This window comes from Alligator sinensis, unplaced genomic scaffold (assembly GCF_000455745.1).
Source record: "Alligator sinensis unplaced genomic scaffold, ASM45574v1 scaffold176_1, whole genome shotgun sequence".
In the NCBI taxonomy this organism is placed as follows: domain Eukaryota; kingdom Metazoa; phylum Chordata; order Crocodylia; family Alligatoridae; genus Alligator; species Alligator sinensis.
In genome coordinates this window covers 233,763-239,276 of record NW_005842471.1, presented here as the reverse complement: position 1 = coordinate 239,276, position 5,514 = coordinate 233,763, and positions in this window count along the sequence as shown.

Sequence of the window (5,514 nt, the reverse complement as noted above, 5' to 3'; positions counted from 1 at the left end):
CCTCACCCTCCCCACCATGGTATGTCAAGGAATTTCAAAGGTTCCTAGGATTGATGGACTTCTACTGCAGATTCATTGGCAACTTGGCCCAGGTAGTAAGTCCTCTCACTATGCTATTGCAGAAGAACATCCAGTTCTTCTGGTCCATGGAGGCCCAGCAAGCATTCAAACACTTGAAACAGACCTTTACCTCTGACTCTGTGCTTGCTCATCCAGACCCTGCCCTGACACTTGTGGTAGAAATGGATACATCTAGCACTGCCATAGGTGCAGTGCTCTCCCTGCGTAAGACCCAAAACAAATCTGATATCCCTGTGTCACCTTTTCCTGAAAACTTACCCCAGTGTAACAGAAGTATAAGATCCTGGATTGCAAACTTCTGGCTGCTGAATGGCATTCTGGGAATGGTGGCCTTACCTAGAAGGAGCAAAGCATGAGATATAGTTTGTGAGGACCTGTAAGAACTTAAAGTATTTCTATAAGGTGAAAGCTCTCAACTGGAGGCTGCTGCACTGGGTACTCCCCTTTCAACTACTAAATAACATACCAACCCAGGTCCAGAAACAGAAAAGCAGATGCCCTATTCTGAAAGACAGACAGGAAGGAGAGGATAGACCAGGTCTCCAATGATGAGGGGTAACAAGTAAGGGTGTGTGAAGCTTTGGTTGCTGACTCATTTCAGAGAAGATTTGGCCAAATTCAGAGGCTGAATTACTGAATCCAAATTGAATCAGGAGACCAAATAACTCCCCCCCCCCCCCCCCAATTGACTCAGCAGAAGAAAAAAACCCCACTGAATCAATTTGGAGCCTCCAAATCGATTCAGAAAAGATTTGGAAAAATATTTGGAGATTCAGAAGACAGTCTTTCAGGGCAACTGAAACTGAGAAAAGGGAAGGGGAGAAGGGAGGGGAAAGTAGATGGGCAGTGACTGTGATCTTTCCCTGAGTCCCCTTCCAGTTACAGTGCTCCGGGGGAGGAACAGAGAAACAACACATAAGTCTCTGTCTGCAGCTTTTCTGTCCCTTTTGTGAGCTGTTTCTGCCTGAGCACCGGGAAGCCCCTCTGTTACAGGCTACCATCCCTGCTGTTTTCATCTTGCTGTGCCTTAAAACTCACAGTCACGCTTCACGAGTTTTGCTTGTCAGCACCTTGAGGTGCAGTTTCCCAGAAACCCCTGCACCTACCTCCTTGAAACTTGGCAAGATTCATGCCCTCAGAAGGGGCTACCATCTTTGCTGTTTTCATCCAAATCTGCCAAAACATGACAAAGATATAGGTGTTTCAGTGATTCCCCATTATAGTCTATGGCCAAATCTCCAAATCTGGCTGAATCGGCACCAAATCTTCGGATGCCAATCCAGCCAAATCAATTTGGGACACTGATCTGAATTGAATCACTGTCCTCCAAATTGATTGAATCAGAATCAAATGCTTCCCTAATCACACAGGCCTAGTAACAAGTCTACTGATCTTGATGCTGATTGCACAGGAGGATGGAGTTGCAGAAGACCTTGAATCATGAGCACTGTCTTCTCAGCTGGTAACAAGGTGGGTGAAGTGCCTATGGCAGTCAACAACACCTTGAAATTTAATGGAAAATAATCCCTTGCAGTTGAACACCTCCACAGTGCCTTGGGGTGAGTAAAGAATGGGGATATGGATGCCATTGATGGCCATCAGGCATTGGGGAAGCCTATCTGGCAGAAGGCTTCAGTGACCTCCTGTAGGTTAATGAGATTAATAAAGCAGTCTTCCAAAACATCATGGATGACTTTGCATTTCTCCCAGACTGTTGCGCGAGCTGTGGACTTGCCCACACAAAACTGGTTGGTGATGGAACAGAAGCTGTCAGAGGGGGCAGGCTTCCAGATGACAACGGTGATGTGCTTCTCTAGTCAGGGGTTGGCTTATGCTGATGTCATGCTGCTCAATGTGGGAGGCCAGCTGGGTGCCAATATTTATAAAGGTGGCTTGGTACATGTGGAAGTTTTGCAGCCACTGCTTGTACCCCCCATGTATGCAGGACAATGGGCTCCCACCAGTCTCTGCTGGCCTCAAAAGACCCAAACCACTGCTCAATGATCTGGAGGTGCTCCCAGAGCACCCTAAAGTCAATGACATCCAGGAGGTCCATGGCTCTTTTAGCTAGGTGGAAGTAGTTGGCTGATTCCAGGATGCTTAGTGGCTATAGGGTAGAGTAAGTATCCCTGTGCTGGAGTCCAGGCTCCTGAATCATAGATTGGAAGGAATGTGTCTGCATGATTGTTTTCTGGGTCATGTGCAGATGGGCACAGGTAATATCCCACGGCCTCTGGTGAGAGTTGCACAGGGAAACAAGAAGGATGTGCTGCTGCTTCTGGGTCTATGGTCTTGTTCCCTAATGATTAGGGATCCATGGTGGGGTGAAGGCAGAGAAACTGAAGCATTTGCAAGTAACAAGAAAAGGGCCACACACAGGGTCTCTTTCTAGGACCTTAGAACAGAGCGGGAGGAAGACAAGGAAGGGTTAGTGTTAGGGGTGCACAGATAAAGATTTTCTTGGCTGATACTGATAGCTGACTATTAAACAGCCATATTGACTGATACTAATCTGATAATCAGTATTTAGTAATAAAGCTTGTTGAATGAGCTTTAGTTCAAGTGCCCCACTGCCATTTCTATGTGTGGCGACACTGATACAGGAGGCATGGCAGCACTTTAATTAGAGAGGCTCTTGGATCCACTCTAATTAAAGTGACACTCCCCAACTCCTGGAGGCTTCCTTCCTGCTGGGGGAAAGACCCTGCTGCATGCAGTAGGGGGGAGTGGGTGCCTCGGCCCTTGTCAGGCTCTGCCCTCGGCCCCTAGGATGCAGACCCCCAGGCACCATGGGTTGAACTGGGCTGAGCCGGGCAGCTCAGCTGTGCCTGAGCCTCCCCACCCCAGTCACATCTCTGGCATTCAGTGCCTTTTACAGCACTGCCCCAGCCCCAGCGTGTAATCCGTGCCATGCCAGCACCCAGGACACCACGGCAGCTGCTCCACTCCAGTCCAGCCTGCCCCACTGATGAGGGGATGGGGATATATCTGGGGTCACCCTAGCTTTTAGGAGGAAACCCCAGCATAATTGAATTATCAGAGAACGATATCAACCAAAAAAGCTGGTAGCCAATAATGTTAATTTTCCTTTTATTGGTGCTGATCTGATGTACAACAGATATATTGGTGAATCTCTAGTTAGAGCACCCAGGAATTTTCTGAGGAATGGCCAGCCACTCAGGGGTGCCCTCTGTGCTCAGCCACTCTTGGCAGTCTCCCACAGGGCATCCACAGGAGCAGGATGCTTATTAACCTCCAGGATGCTGATCCCACAGGGCATCCACAGGAAAAGGATGCTAATGCACCTCCACCTCCAAATGTTGAATGCTGGTGCTCTATCAGTTAGGGGTTTAGGTTGCTCAAACTAAACTGCGTAACTTGAACCGGTTCAGTTGAACACTTGTACGTACCATAGCCCCATCACCTCAACACTAACATAATAATAATGACCTTTCCCCCTATCCTTGTCTGTTGTATTTATCAGATTGCAAGCTCTTTGTGGCAGACAGTCTCTTTTTTCTGCACAACACCTAGCAAAGTGCTTCACACATGCTCCAACACTACCTTCTACTTTTTGCTCGCCTGCTTTTAGGGTGGTAGCTGATATACCCAGAGGATTTGCCTCTGTTGATTCAGACTCAAGAGCTGGGCAATTTTTTAAAATTTGCCAAGTTGTTCGTTCAATGAAAAATGATGTTTTCAGGCAACAAAAACTTTTCACGTTGTTTGATTTTAGGATGGATTCAGCTGAAAAAATGGAAACTATTGGGAAAGTATAAATGAAATGTTTCACTGTTTATTTTGAAACTGTTTTCATTTTAAATGCTGTAATCTAATTTTACAAAGGGTTTCATAGAAAATTAAAAAAAAAAAAAAGTCTGTTGAGACATTACTATTTTCCCCCATAATTTTAATGTTTGGGTAATGAATTGAAAACTCAGTTGTTCCCATTGTTCTAGTTCTTATTCTTCACTGCAAATGTCTGCTCCCAGGAATAGCATTCTTCTATTCTATGGTATCGTTTTTTGCACACAGTCTATTTGATCAGTATGTCTGGGGCCAAATTCCACAGCCAACTTATGAATAAGCAATTGGAGAAACATGTGCTTTTTGCAGAATGCACAACCTGTAGGTATTCTAACTATAATTTGTCTTGCTAACACACAACTTTTTATGTCTTTCATGCTACGATTGTGGCATTAGTATTGCATCTGACAGAATTTCTTTTAAAGTGTTTGCAGTTTTTCTTGAATTGATGGAAATGAAAACTGAACCTGTCTCAGTTAAAAGCCATTAGAGCTCTCCAAGGGCCTGTAGAAATCTAAGAGTTGTGTAAAAACATAAAATGTCAATACAGAAACTTGGCAGCACTATTAATTTCCATTCTAAGATAAAGCCCAGCTTTGCTGACTGTGAACCAGAAATTTTGAAATCTCCAGCAGTTCTATTTTTCCTTAATCAGTTTCATAGATCTGATGAGGATGGCAGATTGGAAAAGAGAAAGAACTATTGATTCCTTAGTACATGTGGCATGTGTCCTGGCACAGCAGGGCTACAGTTTCAAATCACATTGAAATAGTCAGGCAGATTCTCCTCTTAATTATACCAGTATCCATCAGGAGCTGCTCATACCAATGTAGGTATGTATGCATGAGATGAAAATCAATCTCACAGTTTGCATAGTGCAAGTGCACAACTTAAAATTGTAACCACACAGTGGAAAGCTAAACAAGGTGGCCTTGTTCTCTATGTGATCAACTGTTAATGAGAGCTACGCTGAACTTGTAGCAAAACCCCCAGGTTTTCTTTTTTTATTTATTTTAAAATGCATTCCCTCCAGTTCCCCAACCATTTCTGACTTTTTCTCTCCCTCTCTATTCCCTATAGAAAAGCATAAGTGAGCTCAGACTTAGGATAAGCTTTAAACATTTTTATTTTGGTAGCAAGTTTTTGGTTTTGGATATCCATTGTTCTATATTGTATAATTATTAGGTTTGTATTGATTTTACTGTTGTGTATTGTATTATTATCATTTTTGTATTGATTTTTATTGTTTCATATGGATATTGTATGGTTTAGGCCTGTGTTTGTAAGTGAACCAAAGTCATGTCAAGTTTCCATTTTATATGTCAAGCCTCCATCTTGTGTCCTCTGCCTGGGCATCCCATGTTGAGTCACGTACCCCTCCCATGTAAATTGGTTCCCAGCTGAATGAGAATGATTGGGAATGACTGAAATACAATGGTAGCAGGCCTCTACTGAATAGCCTATAATGACTGGGCCATCACCTGGCATTGATTCATCCAGGAACCACGGATGTCACCCAGGAACAGAGACAAGAACCCAGCATCTGGAAGACAAAAGACCCTGCAGAGCCAGCAACTCTACCATTGTACCCCACCATTACAGACACCCGAAACTGCACATCCCTGC